This window comes from Taudactylus pleione, unplaced genomic scaffold (assembly GCF_031769625.1).
Source record: "Taudactylus pleione unplaced genomic scaffold, aTauple2 ptg001573l, whole genome shotgun sequence".
Lineage (NCBI taxonomy): Eukaryota > Metazoa > Chordata > Amphibia > Anura > Myobatrachidae > Taudactylus > Taudactylus pleione.
Genome location: NW_028285970.1, coordinates 2,767,515 through 2,794,525, shown reverse-complemented (window position 1 = coordinate 2,794,525; position 27,011 = coordinate 2,767,515).

Sequence of the window (27,011 nt, the reverse complement as noted above, 5' to 3'; positions counted from 1 at the left end):
ACGGGGGGTGCGGACACATCGCCGGGGCCGGGAGGATTGCCTGCCTTCCCGGGAGGTCGGGAGCGGCACCTGATTTTCGGGAGGCTCCCGACCAAATCAGGAGGGTAGGCAAGTATGACACAATAATTGATGACAAAGGTTACAGATTGAATAACAATAATGAAAACATTACAGTACTGTAACTGTGGATTTTGAGAAACACATTGGTACAGTACAGTATGCATGTTAACATTACTTTTATTCAATCTGTGACACCTATACTGTAGTATAATATTAAAGTTTACACAGTAAGCAAATAATAATATCCACCACAGTATAATACTCTACCCTTTGCAATGTTGACAGGAGAAAGATCAGGAACTCATGATGGCCACTGGAAAAACAAAACAAAAATGTTTACTGTAGGTTAGACAACATGCAGTAAAATTACATGTACAGTATTACTTTTATATAAATCTTTATGTACAGTATTTTAGTTATTTCAGTAAGGCTTTATTTACCTGTAAGTGTACAGTATTTGACTATGACATTAGCATGCAGTGAAAAAAATAAAAAATACTTTTTTATAGCATTTACGTTACGTTATCAAACTTGGACCCAAACAGTTTACATTATCCAGGTCATCTACAGAGCTGTAGCAGGAGCACAAGTGTATTCATTAGTCACTGATACAGTACATTTTAAAAGATCCACAGGTTAAGCTACTGTAGTTACAGTATTTCACTTGTTATTCTGTGAGGAAACCTGGAAAACCTGCACTGTTTGGGGTCCTAAGCAACGAGTTGAGAACCTGCAGTATACTGTAGTCTAATCACAGAGTGCCAAAAGCTGTAACAAAACTAATAATGAAGTATCACACCTTTATCGGAATACAAAGTATGGTTGTTCAAAGGTTGCGAGCATGGTGGGAAAAAGACACAGTATGTTGTTACAACTACAGTACAGTACACTACTGTTCACAACATTTCCTCTGCTGACAACATACTGTACAAACAGTACTGTATGTCAGTCTTTCATACTGTACTCAGTCCTCAGGACCCCTAGCATGAAATGAAATGTTAAGTGTTCTGAGGATAGAATACTGTATAAAATACTGTCATATAGTACTGTACACATTAGTACTGTAGCTGACTTGCATTATAAATATGATATATTGAATAACAGTAATGTAAACATACTGTACAGTATTATTGTACAATACTGTTCATCCAGTATATAATAACAGTAAAGCAAAATTAATGTTATTCAATCTGTAAAACTTACTGTACAATATAAATTTTTACACAGTAAGCACATTATACAGTATTACCCACCACAGTACAATATTCTACCATTTTTCATGATGACTGAAGACAGAAATTTTGAACCTTCGTCACATCACCGCACCTTCAAGTCTCAAGTCGTGTTTGTTGCTTGATGATCTGTACTTGGTGGGGTGTGACTGTTCTCCATGCAAGGGTGTCCCAAACACAGTCTGTGGTGCTTGACATGACAGGTGTTCCTGGTGAAAGTACAAGTAAGCTTGCATTGTTGCTTCTCATTGCTCTGATAGAGCCAAAATCACTCCAGGGCTTGCGGCAGTGAGACCCTACCGCAGGGTCTCCGCCACAAGCCCGATGGTCATGATGGCCTTGACCATCGCGACCATCATCATGGACGCTCGCATGTAGGAGGGCCCTGATTCAGAGCGAGCGCTCTGGTCAGAGCATCCGGCTCTGAATCAGGCCCTCTGTTCTTTATATATAAGAACTTTTTCTAGACTTTGGTTTTTCAATAGCTCCACCCCCAGTAGCTCCACCCACAATTTCTGAACCTATTTTTTTTAGAAAAATAGCTCTGGAAAGGGGTATTACTGTAGTTACAGTATACAGTAGTTAATACACCAACATGACCATTCCAGTAGGGATTCAAGGGGAGATTTAATAAAGCTTGCTTGGAGATAAATAGCACCAACCAATCAGTGCCTAACTGTAAATTTTCAAACAGAGCCTGTAAAGTGACAGTTAGGAGCTGATTGGTTGGTGTTATTTATCTCCAATTTTATCTCTCTTCAAGCTTTATTAAATCTCCCACTAAAAGCTCTATTCTTGGACATCCCTCTTAATTTATGAATGCTATCACTTGTGTTGAGCAAGTTACAGTAATTGACAATACAGGTGTTTCACCACAGGTGATGGCAATCATAAATTAAAAGGGAATTCCAGGAATAGAGCATTTTGTCCCTCCTGGCTCATGTTGGGAAACATACAGTACAGGTAGGGTTACCCCTACACTACATACTGAATGCAACTGGGTACAAAAACAATAGCATACATGGCATGTAAAGTGAGGCTGATCATTTGTAACTCGATACACAAATATTCATTTGGGGTCGGGAACATTATTGCAGCACATAGAGCTTAGTTAATGGGCTAGTATGAGACACAGCACTATAGGGGTATATAAGACTCACAAAATGGCCGCCGAGCGTGCAGCAGGAGGCAATGGAGTGATCAGCGGTATACAGAGTATGTGAAATGTGGCCTGCTATATGGAACTTGATACACAAATATGTGTCTAGCGTCAGGGATGTTGTAGCAGCACATAGAACTGAGTTAATGGGCTAGTATGAGACACAGCACTATAGGGGCATATACGACTCACAAGTTGGCCACCAAGCATGTAGCAAGGCCGTAAGGCAACGGGAAGCTATGGAACGATCAGCGGTATACAGGGTATGTGAAATGTGGCCTGCTATATGGAACTCGATACACAAATATGCGTCTAGGATCAGGGATGTTGTAGCAGCATATAGAGCTGAGTTAATGGGGTAGTATGAGATATAGCACTATAGTGGCATATATACGAGTCACAAGATGGCTGTCAAGCGTGCAGCGGGAGGCTATGGTGCGATCAGCAGTATACAGGGTATGTGAAATGTCTTTGTATTGGTGGTCTGCTATAATTTTGCAGTCCGCTCACACTGTACACTTGCTGCATACGGGTTGTGAAATCTAGGGGCCTGATACAACACAGTATGTCTTTGGGGTATGCATTTCACCCAGGTATTGTACTGTAGGTTCCATTGCCTGTATTGTACAGCCTCACCCTTGCCTGTGTCTCTAAGCTTCACCTCCCATTATTTTCTGCCTTTTTTCTTACCCCCCTGTTTCTTTCAGCCATATTCCCTACTCCCCTGTGTATTTCAGCTTTCCATTTTGCCTGTCAGCTTACTCCTCCCCCTCTGGCTCTGCTTCTTAGTGTTTGTCAGTTTTCCCCAGCAACATATTTCCAAAGGGTGTGGGGAATCGGTGGGGCAGAGGAGCTAGTTGCCCCTCCAAAATTTCTGTTGGATGGTTAAATAATGTTTTGCCCCCTCATGAACTTCTACACAAAGCAGAATGGGGATAAATGAAATGGGGATGAATGCAGTGGTGTAACTAGGGCAGGGTGAGGGGGGCATGTGCCCTGGGTGCAGTGGGACCGGCGGCACGGGGGAGGGCCACCGACCATGGTTCCGGCCCGTCCTAGTTAGTCAGTGTATTGCCAACCGCAGTGAGTGCGGTTAGCACTACACATTTACACAGGACCTGCACTAGGCTTCCCAGCACCGGTCCTGTGCTGCATGGCTGAGCCCCTTCCCTCCCCCGGAGCACTTGCCCAATAGCACCAGGAGGAGGGTGGCTGGTTGGCTCATGCTGTGCATTCTAACACACACATAGCAGCCAGTGTGGTGGCAATGTGTGTGTTAATCAGCAGCCAATAAGAGTCTATCTGACTCTCATTGGCTGCTGCTGCACACACATTGCCACCAGTGCTGGCGGCGATGTGTGTGTTAAGCAGCAGCCAATGAGAGTCAGATATAGTCTCATTGACTGCTGCTGCGCCCACTGCAAAAGCCGGCTCCCTTCCGCCTCCTGCAGTGGGTAATAGGAGAGACATCATGAAGTCATAACATCTCTCCCATAATGCAGAGCGCGCCAGCCCGGGAGGACAGATGTGCGGACGGTGGCAGGAGCCGGAGCATGGATTCAGATAAGTGTTTTTCTTTTATTTATTTTATTTTCAGTGTGTATTTGTCGGGGGATGTTTTTATACTGGGGCACTTATACTGGGGGCACTTATACTGGGGGCACTAATGGGGCACTTTTACTGGTGGCACTAATGGGGAACTTATACTGGGGGCACCTATACTGGGGACACTTATACTGGGGCACTAATGGGGGCACTTATACTGGGGCACTTATACTGGGGACACAGCACTATAGGGGTATATAAGACTCACAAAATGGCTGCCGAGCGTGCAGCAGGAGGCAATGGAGTGATCAGCAGTATACAGAGTATGTGAAATGTGGCCTGCTATATGGAACTTGATACACAAATATGTGTCTAGCGTCAGGGATGCTGTAGCAGCACATAGAGCCGAGTTAATGGGCTAGTATGAGACACAGCACTATAGGGGCATATACGACTCACAAGTTGGCCACCAAGCATGTAGCAAGGCCGTAAGGCAGCGGGAAGCTATGGAACGATCAGCGGTATACAGGGTATGTGAAATGTGGCCTGCTATATGGAACTCGATACACAAATATGCGTCTATGATCGGGGATGTTGTAGCAGCATATAGAGCTGAGTTAATGGGGTAGTATGAGATACAGCACTATAGTGGCATATATACGAGTCACAAGATGGCTGTCAAGCATGCAGCGGGAGGCTATGGTACGATCAGCAGTATACAGGGTATGTGAAATGTCTTTGTATTGGTGGTCTGCTATAATTTTGCAGTCCGCTCACACTGTACACTTGCTGCATACGGGTTGTGAAATCTAGGGGCCTGATACAACACAGTATGTCTTTGGGGGACGCATTTCACCCAGGTATTTTACTGTAGGTTCCATTGCCTGTATTGAACAGCCTCACCCTTGCCTGTGTCTCTAAGCTTCACCTCCCATGATTTTCTGCCTTTTTTCTTATCCCCCTGTGTCTTTCAGCCATATTCCCTACCCCCCTGTGTATTTCAGCTTTTCATTTTGCCTGTCAGCTTACTCCTCCCCCTCTGGCTCTGCTTCTTAGTGTTTGTCAGTTTTCCCCCACCACATCTTTCCTAGGGGTGTGGGGAATCGGTGGGGCAGTGGAGCTAGTTGCCCTCCATAATTTCTGTTGGATGGTTAAATAATGTTTTGCCCCCTCATGAACTTCTACACAAAGCAGAATGGGGATAAATGAAATGGGGATGAATGCAGTGGTGTAACTAGGGCAGGGTGAGGGGGGCATGTGCCCTGGGTGCGGTGGGACCGGCGGCATGGGGGAGGGCCACCGACCATGGTACCGGCCCACCCTAGTTAGCCAGTGTATTGCCAACCGCAGTGAGTGCGGTTAGCATTACACATTTACACAGGACCTGCGCTAGGCTTCCCAGCACCGGTCCTGTGCTGCACGGCTGAGCCCCTTCCCTCCCCCGGAGCACTTGCCCAATAGCACCAGGAGGAGGGTGGCTGGTTGGCTCATGCTGTGCATTCTAACACACACATAGCAGCCAGCGTGGTGGAAATGTGTGTGTTAATCAGCAGCCAATGAGAGTCTATCTGACTCTCATTGGCTGCTGCTGCTGCACACATCGCCGCCAGCACTGGTGGCGATGTGTGCAGCAGCAGCAGCCAATGAGAGTCAGATATAGTCTCATTGACTGCTGCTGTGCCCACTCCAAGAGCCGGCTCCCTTCCGCCTCCTGCAGTGGGTAATAGGAGAGATGTCATGAAGTCATAACATCTCTTCCATAATGTAGAATGCGCCAGCCCGGGAGGACTGATGTGCGGACGGCGGCAGGAGCCGGAGCATGGATTCAGATAAGTATTTTTCTTTTATTTATTTTATTTTCAGTGTGTATTTGTCGGGGTGGTGTTTCTATACTGGGGCACTTATACTGGGGGCACTTATACTGGGGGCACTAATGGGGGCACTTTTACTGGTGGCACTAATGGGGAACTTATACTGGGGGCACTTATACTGGGGACACTTATACTGGGGCACTAATGGGGGCACTTATGGAGGGGGCATATACTGGGGGCACTAATGGGGGCACTAATGGAGGGGACCTATACTGGGGGCACTTATACTGGGGGCACTAATGGAGTGAACTTATACTATGGGCACTAATGGAGGGGACCTATACTTGGGGCACTTATACTGGGAGCACATATACTGGGGTCACTAATGGAGGGAACTTATACTGGGGGCACTTATACTGGGAGCACTTATACTGGTGGCACTGATGTAGGGGACCTATACTGGGAGCACTTATACTGGGAGCACTTATACTGGGAGCACTTAAACTGGGGGTACTAATGGAGGGGACCTATACTGGGGGCACTTATACTTGGGCACTTAGTGGGGGCTCCAGTTTTACATTTGCCCTGGGCTCCAAATACCCTAGTTATGCCACTGGATGAATTAAATGAAAATGTGGATGAAGAGTTATTAGAACTAGCCAACTTTATTTGTTTCTATAATTTACTGTACCTTTTTTTTTACTAAAACAGACCAAGCTACTCGCAGGCAACATGCAGAAGGCCAAGGACTTCCATTGCTAAATAGAGGTACTATACAGTAGTAATAATTTTAATAATTTTATTTTATATACAGTATTGTAGCAGTCTTTCTCCAGCAGGGCTCAAGATGCTTAACACACAAAGTGCACACTGTGGGTTAGGTACTGTACACTAATAAAGAAGTTCAAAAGTAAACTACAGTAGAGTGCACAATACAGTAGGCATCAAGCAATTTGGTATAGACATTTTGGGTATTAACTTCCATTGACTGTACTCTATATTCCACCCACAGTGGGATTATAGTACCTTGGGTGGAATATTGTAGATTAAGCCTAAAAGAGATGACACAATATATTGTAGGTGGTTGCAGCATCTGATTGCTAGGAGTAGTGTCCCAAAATACATAAGTCAGATCCATGTAGTTTTTTTATGCCATTACGAGAGTGCCAGGTGAGCCAGCCATGTTGTGTGCAATCAAAAATTACTGTATGGATAGATCTATGTGAAGGACTGTACATCCCATTTAAGTACTTGAGGTTTTATTAAGAGTCAATGACTGTATAGTATTAGTGAAGGACTTGATTCTGTACTTTTACTGTACCCTATTACTGTTCTAAAACTGTATTTTTTTTTTCTCACAGAGCAACTCAGGTGGCTCATAATTCATCTGCGGGTGGCGGTCATCCGCATTTTTTATTTGATTTTGTTTTACATTTAATTTTCTTATATTTTTTGGTGTTTTATTTAAAAAAATATTTTTGAAACTGTTCTGCGTATTTTTTTCATTAGTATTAATATAGTACTTGCATGAAGTTTATATTTATAAATATACTATAATACAAATATATACTATACATTAAATATAAATATAGTGGGTGTGCAGGGATGCAGTCCTGACTGCAGAACAGAACTGCAGAACATTACCACCCACAGCTTACCGACTGACCAGGGTGATGGTCGCGATGGTCTTTGCGACCATCGGAGCTTGCGAAGAGACCCTTAGGTTGGGTCTCGGCAAGCGCAAGTCACAGGGAACTTCCTGCTCTGATCAAGCAGGAAGCTCCCCACTGACATCATTGCTGATGTCAGTGGGGCCACCCCCAAATGGCAAGCGTTCCGTCGGGAATGCCTCAGTTTGCCCAAATGGGCAATCACCATCGACAGCTCGCCCCCTTTGGTGCAAGACCCATAGCGACAGAGCGACCGTCGCTAGCTGCATCTCGCGCATGCGCACGTTGGAGTCGGCTCTGACGTGCGCATGCCCAGTGGGCAAACATCGACCTGGTTGCGAGCACTCAGCGCTTGTGACCGGGTTTGAATAAGGCCCTGATTGTGCATTTAAAGCGCAAACTTGCATCAGTTTCGGCGCTGTCCCAGACTAGAACATTATAGTGTTTCTCATGACTATAGCAACTGGTAGTGGGCTCTGTTTGAGAGAGAGCACTCTATATTACAAACTGACTATAGATTTAAAGCACAAACTTGCATCAATGTCATCATGGTTGGCACTGTGGTGGCTGGCTGCCAGCTCCGACGGGTCACAAATTGCATCTCTGGTGCATGCCCAGTGGAGGGGTTGCAATGAGATATCTGGCGCATGCCCAGTGGGTCAGTAGTCAAGCACAATGGAGCCAGTCGAGCAAGCTACTGTACAAGGAAGCTCACAGTACACGTAAGTCATGGACACCACATCATGTACAGTACATGACAGGTGCAGGTCTTTCTACAGTACGACAGGCTTGTGGACAAGTGTTTAGGTGTTCCGTCTTTCTACCTGCTTGTCCTGCCTGTTCTAGACCTTAATATTTTTTTTTAATTCTTCACTAGTTCAGTATTGGTATCCAACTCTTACTAAACTCAATACATTATAAATACTAGATGTGCCCAGCTACTTGTAGTGTGCAAGTCCCAGCCGATGGAGTTAGCAATGCAGCATGTGCCCTGACCGTTCCCTGCCCCTGCTGTGAAGGGCATCTACAGCAGATGCTGCCATTAGGCATGTGTCCTCTCTATCAAAGCACACATGGTGTGTGATGTCACACTCACCAAAGGGTCACGCAGTCGCCCAGCGCTACCAGATCCCCACTCTGGAGGGTATTCAATTAGGCTGCAAAAAGTCGGAATCGGCAATAATTTATCGCCGTTGACTTAATTTTCGCCTCACAATTTGATTCGCACGCACAATACTTTTTCGCCTCTCGGACTTTCTGCCTACTTATTCAATTTGAAAGTACGCGAAAATGGGACCCGGCGAAACTGACACAAGTGGAAAGTCAGATTTGGGGAAATCAGCCTAACACGCCCCCAAAAGATGCTCTGACATGGTGGTTCCCTATGATTTGGCTTGCTGAAGGTATTTAGTGTTTTTAAACTGGATCTTCAGCTACTAAATAGCATTTTTGCATAAGTGCTGAAGAATAGTATTCAAGAGCTTATTAGCAGAAAATAACTTATCCCATCAAATTTGGGGTACTTCAAAATGGGGGCCAGCATATTTAAAAGTTGCTAAAGTTAAGTTTAAAAAATCATGTAAAATCCACCTGCCGTAAGCCCCTGCAATGAAACAAACACCTGGGGCATACCTGGGGACCCCCCTGGAGTCTAGTTTGCTAGTTTTTAACTTTGTCCCCCAACTTTTTTTTTTTTGCCCCCAAATGAAAGTGATTTTTTTGGGTGTTCTTAAGTGTTTTTTCTAAATATTTTGACGCAGTTACCTTTCGGGGACGGTCTGAAGGCTGCACGGGGGTTACCGTAACATTGCACCCCAAAACCCCAATTCTGCACTTTTTTCTGCCTGCTATCCATAGGGGAAACTTTTTCGCCTATTACATTGCATTGACTTTCCGCCTAGGTGGAAAGTCTTTCAAATTGAATACAGCAATACTTTTCCGCCTGGCGAAAAGACGTCATCGGCAAAACTTTTTTAGCCGATCTCTTCTTTTCGCTTCAAATTGAATACTGGCCTCAGTGTGTACAGTATGTGTACTGTATACTACTGTAAGTGCCGGGCAGCGGGGAAATCACTGGGACGGGCAATAAGGATATAACTGACTGCGGCCGGCAACCCCCAGTGGCCAGCACCCCTGGTGAGGGCAATCCTGGCCAATATGAAGATACGCCCCTGCATCTGTGTGTTATTGACTTTTTGTTATCATACTGTTGCCACTTGCAACATGTAACGCACTGATCCTTGCATGCATCTGTAATCTGTTTTCATCACCAATACTTGGAGCATGGATCTCCCTGATCCCTGCTGCAAGCATCTTCTGCTATTGTGTGCAATCTAATATAAAAATATTTAAACCATGCATGATAGTTCTTACTGTACGTCATGTACTGATTTACAGTAAGATTAATTCCTGTTCAGTACTGTTGGGGCACTGTGTCGAACTCACTACATTATTCACAACAACTCCAACTGTACGTTGCAATGACAGATGCACGTGTTGGGTCTCAGATGCACTTAAAGACTGAATTACACACGAATACCAATTTTATAAATTAATGACAATTTTTACTTAGCCTAACATACTGTAATATCATGTACTGTATGCAGTTAATAACACCTTTTTAATACTGTACATGCTTTTAGATAAGATGAAAACAAAATTGATTTGCCAAATGTCAAAAGTGATTGTACCTGTAAGTACTGTATGGTCAAACACAGTAGTGTACAGTAAATTAAAAATATATTCTGTTACACAGTAGATTAACAGTATACAGTATGAATCTACTACAGTACTGTATATACATTACTGCAGTTTTCTTACAGTTACTGTATGCTGCCCATCCACTAGACATGCTGAAAAGTGCACGATTATGACATTGCAATTATGCAGCCGTTTGTCAGTCTGTGATGAGCCTGCACTGAACAAGCAGTCATTCAGTGCAGACTCATCAATCATCTGCAAACATTGCTTGACCTGACATTATCGTCAGGTTGACCAACTTGTTTGCATGATGATAGATGTCTAAACGACCAGCGGTCATGCGCATCGCTGGTTGTTTTAGACATTTCCAAACGAATTATGAACGATTGAACAATATTGTTCAATCGCTCACATAAATTGTCTAGTGGATGGGCAACTTTTTGTCTTTACTCAACAACTGTATTACACTATGACATTAGCATGCATTTCTAAGAGGGGTGCGGTGCGGTGCCTGCTGCCATGCAGGTGTACTTTCATAGCTTGCGTTGCACTGTCTCACCTTCAGCCTGTATGTTGCTCAGATTTTCTATCCCTGTTTGTTTATTTTGTACATACCTGCGTGTGCATGTTTTCCATCAATCCCTGTTTTTTTTTGGGAACATACCTGCGTGTGCATGTTTTTTTTTTTTCTTTTAAAATTTTAGACTGTAAATTGATAACAAAACCCAAAAAAAACAAACAGTAACATTTTTTATCCATCATTTAGGGGCTGAGCACAGAGTACAACGTCGAATAAGACAACGTCGTCGCCCTCATCCCCTATCCCCCACTCCCACCCAATCCTCCTCTCCCCAACCTTCGCCAAGTTCCCCCTCCACCCCAGACCGCCCAGTGCCTGAGGCCCAACCCTGTCCTATTATTCCCATCCCTCCCAATTCACCCTCCCCTCCCCCCTCTCTTTTCATCACCCTCCCCTCCCCCCTCTCTTTTCCTCCCCCTCCACCCAGAGTCAAATATCCCCTCCTCAATCGGACCAGCACTGGCCCACCTCTGAGGAGGACGATGTGGTGCCTACAGGACCAGGCATCAATATGACCGGTATGTTTGCCTTTTTAACTATGTTTTTTTTTGGCTTTTTGGTTGATGTTGTCCTTTTGCCTGTGCATTTCCAATTTGTTAAATAATTCTAATGTTTTGGATATATATCTTGGCAAAACAATGTCTAGGATGTTTTCCCCGTACACATATCACACATGTCCAAACACTCATACCTGTGTCTATCTATTTTACGGTACCAACAAATGTATTGTTTTTGCCTACTTCGGCTTTTTAATTTTTGTTTTTTTATGTCTAATTTTTAAAGTTAGTATTTATATAATCTTTGTGTTTGCAATTACTTTTTTTTTAATGAAAAATGTAGATCTTTGTTTAAACTATAGTCTGATGTGTAAGTTGTTTGGTAACATATAAATGAAGGTGTCTGTTTAGTAATCCAGGACCAGAGGCATTTGCAAGCAATGCAGGACGGATTGCAAACCTTGAGGGCCCATCTCGTCGGGATGCTTGTGGTCGTTGATCACATGGTGGTTTTTTTTTTTGGACACCCTTAAAATGTTGTGACCAATAAAATATATTTGGATTTATTAAAGTCTCACTCCTTGTCTGTAAATATTAGATTCTTTAACCTTACATAAGTCGACTATTGGAGCATGTATTTTTAAGTAATGTAAATGTGTTTGTAGAAAGCTCAAGTAAGTATGTAAGCTGGCACATTAAACACCTAACAATACCAATAGGTTTGTCGAATTACCAGAGTTTTTTTTTATTTTGGGGTGGGTAATACCATTGGTGTTTGTTTTTAGCCACAAAGCATGGTAAAATACTTTACAATTTAACACATTACCGGATTAGCCATTAAGCAAGTTTGCCTTTTTTGGACCAGGTTACACTTGCTTGTAATTTACCAAGGAAAAGTCTTTAAAAGGTTATCCAAAAATTTAATCAACACAAAAAAATAAACAAAGTGAATTTTGTCAAGCAATTAACACAGTGAAAACACACTCCAAAAAACAACAAACACCCAAAAATAACAAAACAACAACAACAACAATCAAGAACTGTTTGAAGAAGTAGCAGGCCAACATGAATCCCCAAATGAGGCGAAGAAATAATTGTTCCAGAAGTTTTAGCCAATGTGGACACATGAAGAAATTTTTTGGGATCAGGTAGTAGGCATCGTTTGTTGGGGTAATTTAATGGAATAAAAGACACCCCAAAAAAAAAGAAAAAAAAATTACAATTGGTCATTGAAATCTTACATGTCTATATTGTGTAAATTAACTACATTATTAACAAAATGACCTACAATATCTGGCCACCACATCATCGCGTATGGCCCCCCCACATACTGACCTCCGACCAACATCGGGGGGGCCATCCTCAGGCAAGGCATCCTCAGGCTGCATTGGGACACCACTCCTTATGGCAATGTTGTGAAATATCCCACACTGGACCACAATTTTCGAAACCATATCCGGCAAATACATGAGCTCGCCACCAGAGCGGTGGAGGCATCTGAATCGGCCTTTTAAAAGGCAGATACAGCACTCCACGACCTGCCTGGTGGCTGTAAGTGTGGAATTATACTCACTTTGTGGCTCTGGTGTGGGTGTCAAACAAGGAGTGAGCAGCCAGGGCATGCAAGGGTAACCACTGTCTCCTGTGAAAAAAAAAAAAAACATCAGGACCATTGTGTAAAGAGCTTTGCATTGGTTGCCACAGAAGGTGTCAACTTACCCAGAAGCCACGCATCACCAGCTTGTAGGTTGTCTAATTTGTGCCAAATCCCTGATTGCCGGATGACGAAGGAATCATGTGCACTCCCGGGGAATTTGGCATTCAGGGACAGGATCTGGAAGGAGGCATCACATACCACCATTACATTCAGTGAATTAAAGTGTTTTCGGTTCCTAAAAATAGCCTCCAGCCTTGCTGGAGGCTGAAGTGCGGTATGTGAGTGCCATCCACAACCCCTATGATGTGTGGGAAGCCAGCTATTTGGTAAAAATTGGCCTTCACCACACTAAGGGAACCCATATCCAATGGCATTGTAATAAAATGATGGAGGTGTTTAAAACTGGCCTCCATCACTGCCCTCAGGATCCTTGAAAAGGAGGATTGGGAGATTCCAGCAACTATTCCCACAGTGATTTGAAAGGAGCCTGAGGCACAGAAATGTAACACCGACATTAATTGCGTAAGTGGTGGTATTGCTGTAGGACTGACAATTTGCCGTTCAAGATCACTCTCTATTAATGAGAGAGTGTCTAGGATGATTTGTGGAGGAAGACAGTATCATCTTAATACCTCATCATCTGGCATTCCAAAAAGGGTGACACGTGTTCTATATATCTGGGGCCTTGCACGCCTACGAGGCCTACGCCTGGGACGAAGTTGAGGTTGGTCGGGTTCTGGAACCAGGGCCAATATAATTCGACCAACATCAACCTGAAATGGTAAGCCAGGTAGTTATTTTGTAAGACAAATGTGTACAGAAAAATATACTTATCTTTTCAAAGAATTCCAAAGATGCTTACAGGCCTGGGACGGGTCATGTGCTGAACCACCTACATTTAAAAAGTAGAAATTATATTTAAGATTAATTTAATAAACTATGATTGTAAACACATTTCTGGGGTGAAAAATAGAGAAGGGAGGACACATTATTTGTGAAAATATTACGCCACATTTCCAGGGGTATTCTATATGGGAGCGTTAACATTTTTTTGGCATTATTTTTGGAGGTAAGACGTCATTATGCCCGTTTTTACTTTTACACCCTATTCAATATCAAAGACTTATCGCAGTTTGGAAAAGTGTTTGTTAAAAAATGGGGATAACTTGTCACCATTGAATAGGTGTTGTAAAAAAGTTTAGAATTGGTGTTTAGGGGTGAAGGCTTAAAAAAATTAGCCTGCACCCCGGGGACTGACATTTAACCCCAAAATGTGTGCCAAAAAGGTTTAACAAACAAAAGAGTGACACCCATCAAAATTTAGGAATATTTTGGCTTGAAAACAATAAAAAAGGGAAGAAATTCTTACACAATATGGAAGTAGGTTCAGGGCTATTCTGCAAGTATGCGGCAGGTGTTTTGAAACTTCGAATTATAGCGGCAGGTGCCCAAATGTTGATGTTTACACAAATTAATTGAGGGACATCAAAATATGCTAATCCCCATTTTTAGTTTCTCCATATTTGATGGGCCCACTTAAAAAATGAGCAAAAATAACCTAAGTGCTCTTCTGCATCACTTCTTCAATGTTGGTAACAAAACATCTGCTGCGGCTCTTTTAAACCCCCACTTTCAAATAAAGGCTAAAACGGGGGTACCCATAGTGTTCAACCATGTTTTTCAAACTTTAGGGGTGCTCTTACCTTTTTAAATTGGACAAACGAGAAACTTTATGCCAATCCCAAATCCAAGTATCCAGTTTGTGTTATTTTTCAATTGAATATGGGGATAAGCGGGAGGGCGCACCAGACTTAACGCTGATAAATACTCCAATATTAAACGTTAACTTCAACAGTGAAGTTAACGTGTCCTATTGGTTTATTTTTCAGCATTAAGTCTGGTGCGCCCTCCCGCTTTTCCCCATATTCAATTGAAAAATATCAATAAATGGAAACTTGGATTTGGGATTGGCGTAAAGTTTCTCGTTTATCCAATTTAAAAAGGTAAGAGCACCCCTAAAGTTTGAAAAACATGGTTGAACACTATGGGTCACCATTTTTTTTTTTTTGGCCTGTCCATTTTTGCTTAACCAAAAAAAAAAGAGGGACACAGTTTTTTTTTCACTGACATTCTCAGGGGCAAAGGCTATTTTATAAAAGCCTGCACCCCTAAACCCCAATTCTGCTCCTTTTTTGTGCACCTATTCAATGGAAACAACTTATCACCGTATTGGATGAAAGACTTGTTAAAAATGCGATGTCTTTGAGATTGAAGAGGGAGTAAAAGTAAAACCTGCGAAAATGACGTCAGAATGTCTAAATTAACGCCAAAACTAAGTTAAGGCACCCATATTGAATAGCCCTGTTAGTGTTAAGACAAGATTTTCAACTAAAACAAAAAACACATTAGTTCGCAAAATAGTACGCTCCGTTTACAGTTCAAACAAGACACATTAGTTTGCAAAATAGTACGCTACTTTTACAGTTCAAACAAGATACATTAGTTTGTAAAATAGTACGCTCCTTTTACAGTTCAAACAAGACACATTAGTTCACAAAATAGTACGCTACTTTTACAGTTCAAACAAGACACATTAGTTTGCAAAATAGTACGCTACTTTTATTGGTTACACATGATTGGGCAAAGAAAATAAACAACATTACTTTGTGAAACAGATGCAAAGACCAACACATCGACTTAAATAATTAAACAAACACTTACCAAAAAAAGACAAATAAACCAAAGTACGAAAACGTCACTGGGGCAAGGCCACAAAAACTGTAAAAAAAAATAAAAAAAAATTAAAACACATTTTAAAAAATTTACTCCGAGTTTTTAAGGGGGGATTTTAAAATACTTATGAAAAATGCAAAAGCAAAAAATTTGAAAACAAAACCGACCAGAAAATAAATAAGTAAGCAAAATTCCAAAAAAGATCACATCCAAAAAATACGCCTTCTACTACCAAAACAGCCAACAAACCACGACAACGCCAAACCTCCAACAATCATAACATGCCACCTCGACTGGAGTCACACCAAGCCATAAATAGTCTTTATTTTCCCGCACAAATTAAGGACGGACAATAGGAGCGCACAATCAATGATGCATCCGAATAATGAGAATAGGAGCACACAATCAATGATGCGGCTGAATAATGCTGAAGCATGTATAAAAACGTCACTGAAATCCCAAATTGGTCTGCAGTAGTTGAGTCCAAAATGACTACCGAGCAGCAAGGTACTGGCCAAGAGGCGCCAGGTAAGTATTTTTGTTTTTATAATGAAAATGATGGTTTATCAATAATTTAAAAAACAATATAAATTATACAAAAAAAATTCTGTTTTCCAAAAGGTGTTGAGGATGATATGGAAGAGGCTGCTGGGCCTAGTAGGCCTACAAAACCTGGCAAATAAAAAAGGCCGCCAAAATTCACACCCTGCCCCAGGCCCCAAGGAATATGGGTGCAAGCCAGAAGTGGAAAATGTGGGAGGACATAGCCAGTGCTGTCAATGGGGTGAGTGAGTAGGTACGTGCAACCTGGGATGTTATACGCCGGTAAGTACAAACTACATTTGATTAAAAAGTGTTTACAGGACAAAATACTGCAGTAATAATGCCAACTTTTTATACAACAGATGGACCGACTTCAAATATCTCCTGAAACAAAAACTTGCAGATAGGGCTAGGCATGCAAGGGGGACAGGTGGGGGTCCCACCCCTGTGTCACTTGAGCTCACTGATTTGGAGGAGCTGGCACAGGGGTGTGTGCAGGATGAGGAGGTGTTTGGCGTGTTGAACATGGATACTGACATGCCAGACTTTGCGGCTCCTCATGTTGACCCAGGTAAATGTTGGAATGTTATCAACTCTTAAATGTTTTTGGGAACATATCTAGATTCTAATTTGACTCTTTTCATTTTTTTCTCACAGAGACATAGGCGGATGAGTGTGCTCCAGAGGTAAGCGTTGGCCGCTGAATTTCTTCTGGCTCTGCAGGGGATGAAGCAGTAGATCCAGCTGGGGACTCTGTGGAAGACAGTCCAAGGCCTTCCCCCTCGCAGGCAGTAGTCCTCCTCACTGATCTCAATTTAAAAACGGATCAACAGACCGAGATTATGCAGAGGCTGGACGCCAATCTGTTACGGGTGGCGGACGCCCTGGAGGCAAATTCTGCGGCCAACGTGTGGATTTTTAATGCCCTGGAGCAGCTTGTTCGCCACCACATGTTGGAGCCGGCGTCCATTCCTGCCTGAACATCAGGACCCTCCTCCTCTGGCACAACAACAGCCATCCCTCCAAATGTGCCTAGCCCTATGCCTAGTCCAGAGGCCACAACATCTGCCTCTGGACAGGCCAGGCAAAGGACATCCCAGACCCGTACCAGCTCACTCCCCACCCCGCCCAAACGCCCTAAAATGCGATGACAGCACTGGCTAATTTACCCACAATCCATTTCTGTGTTTGCCCCATATTCTTTAATGGCCAAAACCTCCCTCTCCTTTCTTGTGAATTGTTTTTAATAATTTTATTGGTTTGTGTATGAAATGCCACTTTGTTTATTTTTGTGGGCAAAAAAACTATTTATGTTTTTTTACGTTTTTTACATTATTTGTGTGAGTAAAAATAAAAACATTTTTTTAAAAACTGATCAATTCTCTTGTTTATTTCTTTCAAAACTGGTTAAAAGGTAATCCAGACAACAAAATGACAAACAAGACAACAGAAAGAAAAACATTTTTTAAATTCTAAACAATCAAGGGTTTTTAAAAAAAAAAAGATTTTTAAAAAACCAAAAAAAAAAACGAAACCAAAAAATGGTTTCTTTGGCCATAAAATATTCGCTTATCAAAAAAACATGCGTACAATATTGTTTAACTACAAACCCCCCCCCCCCCAAAAAAAAGTCTGCTAATTTATTGCATTAGGCCGCAATTAGCAGCTGAGTAGTACACCTGCGTTCGGATTTTAGCAACTAAAAAAAGGCTATTAACGAAACACCTTACAAGCAGATTAACAATTACAAGATGATTGTTTATGTGGCTGCAAATGATACATCGCCACACAATCGATGAGCCCGGAGAAGGCCGAAGAGACCATCGTCATTGTGGTAGACTATACCAGACCACAAGCTGAGCGAGCAGTCTTACTGAAAATTGGATCAGCCAGTGACGTATGACTTCTTCCGTTCACATTGGCAGCTCGCATCAGATAATTTATGTACGCCCAATAAACGCCTCGACACACCTGCATTTTCCCATCTCCACCCCATCACCGCCCCCAAAACGGACAGTTCTGTCAATCACATTTGACATGTCACTTCCTGTTCGCTGTTCGATGAACGACTGAAAAAGGATCGCAATCAGCCGTACACACATGCTCACTGTTGCACCGATGCTTGCGTGGTTGTACAACATCGGATCGCTACGAGTGAACGACCGCTTACGAGCGGCTCTGAATGAGGGCCAGAGAGTGGAGAGAATTTTAATGACGTCATTTTCAAAGATGAAACTTCGGTTTCTCTTGAGAGGTTCTCAAGACTGACCTTCCGGAACCATGCACATCTCTCACTTAAATCACGTCCTAAGCATCCATTAATGGTCCATGTATGGGGAGGTATATCTCGTTGGGGTGCAGGACTGATCTTATTTTTTGAAGGTACAGTACAGTGATGTTTATTGTAAAAATTATTTACAGACCTTCACAGTGTACGCTTGTTACTGACAATAATTTCTCATCTCTTTAGGCATCATGCATATGACCTACTTCCAAGAACAAATAGTAGGTGGCTGTATGGTGCCATTTGTAAGAAAATCCTTTTCATCAGGACATCGATTAATCCAGGATAATGATCCAAAACATTTGGCTTCAGCTAAATTCATGGAAGAGAGAGGTATAAATTGGCAATGCACACCACCAGAGTGAGTATTATCCTACTGTATTAACTGTTTATTGTTCAATAAAGTATGTACCATGCAGTAATTATTCTAGTATGCTTTTTATTAAAGTACTGTGACTGAATTTTTTTTTTTTACTTTCTTGTAGGTCACCGGACATGAATCCCATTGAATTTGTCTGGGCCCAGTTGAAGAGGTTCATCAGGTCTGATGTGAAACCAAAAACTAAACAGGAACTTTTGGAAAACAGTATTGACACGTGCCCAGTGTAACAATTATATTGATCATCTGTATAGAGTCTTACCAGTTGTAATCGAAAGAAAGGGTCAAGCAACTGCTATGTAGCTTGTACAGCATTGTACTGTATGTTATATAATTAGTTATGTGGAGGAAGGGTTTGGATGATCTGTGATCTGGACTGTTAAGTACACTGTCTCCATACTGTATGTACAGTACTGTATTGTGGTTGTGCTTTCTGTCCCTATACTGTATATTCTCCTACTTATCCCATCCCCCCATTCTCGCATTTCTACTGTTACACATCTCTGTTCATATTTAACCTTATTCCCCAGCCATGCCCCATTCACACCACAGTGCTCCCCCTCCCCGCCACATGGTCAAAGCTGCAAGACTTCTAACGGTCATTGTAATCACAATTCATGGGTATTAATCAGCAGTTTTGCACCCCCTCCTTTCCTCATGGCCTAGGACAAATCTCGCAGCATTATGTCACTGCACCTACACTGTTTAACTCTTAATCACAGCAGGTTGAATATGTGCCTAGTCATTGTGCAAGTCTGCAGCTTGTGGGTCAACCCCCCTTCCACTGGCTCCTCCATCTACATTGCCCCCTGTTCCAAGGCATGCATTGCCACTGTAGCCATCTGCAAGGGCATCGACACAGGTTGTGCTGCAGCTGCCAGTTTCTGCTACTGCACTTGATGTTGCTGTTTGTAATGCAGATGTTTTAAGTTTTCAGGTTCCTTTGTCCATACAGTAGCAGCTGCTTCAACATCACATCCATAGTTGTGAACATAGTGGACGCACCATGCATTGAGGAACAGGCTTCTACTGTACATCTGCACTCTGGGCGGCAGTCCCTTTGACATCAGGATCAGGTGAGAATAGCGTTTTGACTAATGTTAGAGCTTCGTTATCGCATTCAGAGGAATCTTCTGATTCTTCTAGCTCCCTGCTAGTTTGTTCTTTGGGAAACCCAGGTCCTTATGCCACCTGCTGCTAGGGGAGATTTGGAGATCTTTTAACTTTTGCCCTCAAAAAGACAGGTGGTGTTCACCTCCATCTGGGTCACCCAAATTCTATCTTGTTTCATTTATTTTTTTGGAAATAAATCATTATACTGTATTGGCAGTGGGCTGAGGGGCACTGGTTTTTTCACCAAGCTTAATTATAATACTAAATTGTTATTAATAAATTTGATAGGCCAGTGAGTTAGGCCCAATATTAATGTGGATTAGTGTAACACACTATTAGAGCAGGAAAGGGCCCTGCATGGCGTATACTCTCTCCAACAGGGACCTGTGTGTGGGACAAAGAACAAGAGCATCTCCGGTGATAACCTGTGTGTCTGTCTCTTACTGTCTGTTCATCTCTGCCTATCCTCCTTTCTTCAGGGTGTACAGTGGACCTTGCACTCCGGTGTGAAGTTGAGTCTGCACCTGGTGCGCGAGCGCCTACAGTATAGGTTAAACTCTTGGTCTGAGGCCAAAAGTACCAGTGATGATTCTCACTTAAAACCATAATCTTTTTTGTGTAGTCATCTGTCCGGTAGGGCATATAGGTCGGCATTGAGGAAGGACTGTTCTCACATCATCTCCTTCCTTGTCTTGTTTAATTTTATTTTTGGTACATACTGTAAATCATTACTGTAGATGGGCTGTGGACTAAGGGTTTTTGACCACTAGGCTTAATTGCAATTCTAAATTTGTATCAATAAATTTGTCTGTGGCCTCTTTTTTCCAATTTATACCATTGTCGTGTCTATTTACTGTATTTAGCTAAAGCTTAAGAGTGGTGTGAAATTAATAAAAGTACTGTACTGTGGGTGACTTACAGTATTAAAGCTGTATACTATAATGTACTGTTGTACTGTACCGTATTTTTTTATCATATTGTGCTACAGTATCATATCAATAAATTTAAATAAACTTTGTACTGTATATTTACTTTTGCAAAGTAGAGTACATGTACAGTACCTTATTGCAATAAAGTTTCATGTACTGTATGTTAAGTAAATTTCTTACTGTATTGTGCACAAATGACTATTTGGTACTGTATGCAACTTTATATATTGGGTCCTGCCCCCCAAATTATCTTGCCATCATAGCGATGGTAATATTCCTTTTGCAGGGCTACCTATCCTCATAAATTGTGATGTCTGGGACCAACAAAATACTGTAGAAAGGCCCCCCTGGGGTGTTGATGTGGTTAATGTTGGTGGAGCTGTCACAGTAGATACTGTAGACAGTATACTGTCAACCAGATCCCATACAAAAAAACAAAACACGTTGTATAGAAATTTACTAAAACTAAAACCAAAAATTAAAATAGCGATAACAAAAAATTACAAAAGGCATCCACCATGTCATGTTGTGTACAGTATTACAACACTAATCTACAATGTTGTACAATCTGGACATTACTGTAAATACAGTACTTTACCTCTTGTTAGGCATTGCTCACATGGCAGTGGGCCCTGGTCCTGGTGCCCTCTGGGTCCCCCATAGAAGACTGTATTGGTTTGGCTAGCTCCTAACAAACTACATAAATGAACAAAACAAAATGGCTACTGTACAGTAAAAGACAATGCAGGAAAAGTACTGTACAGTATACAGTCTAAACATTGCTACACCGAAGGTCATGACACTGATTGAAGCATCAGGGTGGCAGACACAGGGGGTTACTGTAGGTGTGGAGTAGATAATAGTCATTAAATTGTGCGAGGTTACTATAAGTGGGAAGATGATCAGCTACAGCAAGTGGGAGACACTAACTGTAAAGTGTAAAAATACCTGTATACAGTAATGTATGTATTTAACTCTTTAATTAATGTACAGTACATCCAAAATACCAATGTACTGTTAAGCTACTGTTTCCAAAATGCAATGGCCATTTTGTACCTCCTGTGTGGGCTTAAGGTGCCCATCCACTAGACAATTTATGTGAATGATTGAACAATAACATAAGCGTTCATAAATCATTTACAAACATGTCTAAAATGACCAGCGATGCGTGTGCCCGCTGGTCATTTAGACATCTATCATTGTGCAAACATGCTGGACAACCTGACGATACTGTAATGTCAGGTTGAGCATTTTTGCAGATGGTTGATGAGCCTGCTGTCGAAGCTGGATAATTGGCTGAGACAAGATCAGTTTAAAATTGGATCACAGCGACGCCATCTTGCGACTGACCGCAAAACGCCATCTTGGAAATGAGATCGCAAGACGCCATTTTGCGAATGGCCGCCTAAGTGCCATTGTATATAAAGTCACACTTTAGTACATGTGGTGATATTACTATTAGCATCATGTGATTGCATCTTTCATGATTTCTCATACACACATTAATAAGCACAATTGCGCTGTTAACTAGTCGCATATTAGCGAATGCATAAGATCCTGTATGAAAATGCTGAATATTAGCTTCATGCACACGCATCTGCCACAAGTTAACTAGCGTCTTTACATGAAACCCCACATACTCACACATTACATATTCACATATAAGGTTCCATAAGCTTTGAGGTATAAGGTTCAAGTATGCACATTTACTATAATTGCTATGAAATAAAGATTATTTTGTAACTGAGGTTTTATACATGATAAGTAAACCATGTTTGGCATTGTACTAATGCATACTCTCTCAACAGTATTCGGGTAATATCGATGGAGAGATCGCAACATGCATTCTCAACTTATGGACCGCAGAGACTTCAAGCAGCAAAATGTACATTATATGAACAACTGTTAGGATTTGCATGTGGCAGGAAACCAGAGACCTCCAGTTGTTAGAGGCTGGATTGTGTCTATTTGAACCAACCTGTTAAATTCCTTGTAGCATATGCCCTCTCCTTTAGGACCAATGGTATTAGCAACAAACTTCTCTTTTGTGTTGTTTATTCCTGGGGGGTCTAAATATGTGTGCTCTGACCCTGGGTTCCTAGTCTTCGTGCTGAATGCTGATTGACAAGGGATTTCTTGCTGATGCCTAACATCTGGACCAGAGAGCGCTGTGTATGTATAACTGTACTTGGGTCTGTATAATTTCTTTGCGCTAAAATTATATGAGGATCATAGCGTGTAACTGCTGTACTTTTACTTGAATAATACTTTGTGCTTTGGAACCACAGGTTCTAGGTCTGGAGTCTTTATTTACTGTATGACTGTGTACGCAAAATAGCATCATCCTTAGAGGTTTATAGGAAGGATATTAGAAGGTATAGGCAGGGGTATTTATAAGGTTCAAAGGCAGTATCGTTACTGCACTGAATGACTGCTCATTCAGTGCAGGCTCATCACAGACTGACAAACAACTGCACGATGTCAATGTCATAATCGTGCAGTCATTTTCAGATATTTAAGTGGATGGGCACCTTTAGAGTGCTGTATTTTATAAAATTGTACCATTAAGCTTGTGCAGTTGTACTGTACTATGGAGATTGGTTGCTACAGTAAGATACCCCAAAAAAGTAAACATGAACAAGAGATATTGTAAAGTAAAAGTGCTGGAGCATGGTATTGAATAATATCCCTCTGTATGTATAAATTAAGATTAGTGGTGTACTGTACTCTCACATATTTTATTTATGTAATTCATCAATAAGTAATGTATCTACAGTATACAGTAATCTTAAAATATAAACAATGATACACTGTAGTATTGTACAGTACTTTGATGCCACAGTATTTAGAATAGATGTACTGTATGTGTTTCTCTGTGGGAAATTTTCAGGATCAATAGAGTATCCCCTTGTTTATATTTTAAGATGATTATACTGTAGATACAGTACATTATCTTAATTAATTTTATAAATAAAATATTTGAGTACACCATTAATCTGAGTGACATTATTCAATACTGTACCACGCTCCAGTGCTGCTATTGTAACAAATACTGTACTGACAAATGAAAATCATGCCATCTTCAAAATACCAACACCATTTTAATACAGTACACACAATGGAAAATTATAGTACGAACTACAGAAGACTCTAGCAATAAGAATTACTGTACAGTACCTCTACGCTACTGTTGTCCCTTCCAATCACAGGTTATTTGTACAGTAGGAGCTTATATATTATGCATCTAGATATACAATAGGCTGTCTGATAAAACAACCTGGTTTGGCCTTTTACATCACATGATTTAAAAATGTGACTATACAGTACTGTACATGCCGATACTCCAGTACTGCCTGCATCTCGCTAGAGTACAGTATGTCAAAAGCGCCTTATTCTGTTTTGGAAAAACAATTTCATTGCAGTAATATGGTGAAGTACAGTGCTTTATTTACTGTTCAGTATTTACCTTCAATTGGTATTGCCGGTGGGTCCTCCTCCTCCTCCCCCTCTGTGTCCATTGGCTCTTCCTCTAAAGGTAAAAAGAAACTGCATCGGCTCTACTGTACATTGAAGATACTGTAAGTGTGAAAGTCTGAAGGGGGGAACATGATGGAAACTATCAACTACTCTATATAGTGCTGTATCAAGGCTTTCAATAAGGTACAGTATACGAGGGAGAGAGACACACTGAAACAGTAAGTACACAGTGGTAGAACAATGTGCTGTACACTACTGTACTTATGGCTCAGAGGAGGGCTGCTTCCAATTAGGATGCAGTCTGTGTGTCAAAGAAAAACAAATGTTGTCAAGTCCAAAAATTACTGTAACTACTATACTGTCTCACTAACAGTACTAATCATTACCACTATCCTGGGACTCCTGGGCCGGTGAGTCTGGCTGGACCCCTTCGGTTCTGTAATTATAGAAAAAAAACATATAATTTTGCCTCGAAACAATGTGGAAAAATGTCAATAAATTCAGCCTGACAGTACTATTACTACAGTATTATTACACTTTACGGACAGTATGGACTTACTGTATAGTATGGCCCATGGGCACTAGACCAGGTGTGTACAGTATGATATTGTTCACCACAGTGCCAGTGTCGTCAAGTGTACTCTATACACACTTGCTGATGCCGGCAGTGAGGAAAGACAATGGGGTGGGAGGGTACATTAGGCCATGCTGCATTCGCCAGAATGGCATCATTAACAATATCCCCAGATTGGGCTGCATATACAGTCCACTGGGGATAAAATTGACAATTCAGGGGGGCGCGCGCACGCATCCTTGGTGATTCACTGCATACACACTAGAAGACGATATGAACAATATATCATTGAAACATATTGTTATCGTTCATGCAAATCATCTGGTGTGTAAGCCCCTTAAGACAGGTCAATGAAACATACAGTGCTGGAAAAAAAAACACAAGGACAGAAAGAATTAGTGTGTAAGGAGAAGAGGTTGGAGATGCATCTTTAGTGTACAAGAGAGAGAGAGAGAAAAAAGGAGATAGAAGACAATGTACTGTCGTGTACACTACTATACTTACGCAGCCTAGCAAAGTCACTGGACATGGCTGGGGAGGGCTGAGGCCCTTCAATGTCTTGTACTGTGGAAAAAAAAAAAAAAACATGTCATTTTGCCTCAAAACAATGTGGAAAAATGTCAATAAATTCAGCCTGACAATACTATTACTACTGTATTATTACACTTTATTGACAGTATCCACTTACTGTACAGTATGACCCATGGGCACTAGACCAGGTGTAGAAGAATGTAGAAGGTGATATCTGCCAACAATTGCGCTACAAAGGCTGCTAAAGGGTAAATCTCCTTGGTGTTATCCTCACCAAAATTACATTAACACAAACAAAAATCCGGAGAATACCACTCTGCGCTCACCCAAGATATAGAATTTACTTATCTTCAATATGAAGTCCTGATCTTGGGACCTCAAATCCTTTTTATATTGGACACTTTATATGATAGGTGTGGGATGTATGTTCCAATGTTGATGAATATGTGGGAACATAAAACATAGAAAACAATCTAGTGCAGACGTATAAGAATTCACTTGAGTACACAATAATTCACATATAGGGGTGTATATGATCTACCCCAAATTAATACATATATAGTCCATTCAGGTATATGCTCTCCATATGTCCATATTAAAATGGAAAAAAAAGGCACATTTAAAAACCAAAGAGACAAAATTTCCAAAAAAATAAAAGTGTTTTAATTGGATATATCCAGATGAAGGAGTTCCAAATAACTTTAAAAATACAACAATGCTTCACAGCTGAAATATCCACAAAAGGTGAAGTTGGCTTCCTACCAGAATACAGTGGTTTTTTGTGCGTATTGGTGTTGAACAGCTATCCTGACCAGACCAGAGGAGGACGGTGCCATTTCCATCGAAGATTTGGGTGCATTACTGCGGGCAGTGAGATCACTCTTATACGCACAAAAAACCACTGTATTCTGGTAGGAAGCCATCTTCACCTTTTGTGGATATTTCAGCTGTGAAGCATTGTTGTATTTTTAAAGTTATTTGGAACTCCTTCATCTGGATATATCCAATTAAAACACTTTTATTTTTTTGGAAATTTTGTCTCTTTGGTTTTTAAATGTGCCTTTTTTTCCATTTTTAATATGGACATATGGAGAGCATATACCTGAATGGACTATATATGTATTAATTTGGGGTAGATCATATACACCCCTATATGTGAATTATTGTGTACTCAAGTGAATTCTTATACGTCTGCACTAGATTGTTTTCTATGTTTTATGTTCCCACATATTCATCAACATTGGAACATACATCCCACACCTATCATATAAAGTGTCCAATATAAAAAGGATTTGAGGTCCCAAGATCAGGACTTCATATTGAAGATAAGTAAATTCTATATCTTGGGTGAGCGCAGAGTGGTATTCTCCGGATTTTTGTTTGTACTAGACCAGGTGTGTATGAGGTGATATTGTTCGCCACGGTGACAGCATCGTCAAGTATACTCTATGCACAGGAAAGACGAGGGGGTGGGATGGTTAACAATATCCCTAGATTGGGCTGCATGTACATCCCACTGGGGATATTGTTGATGCCT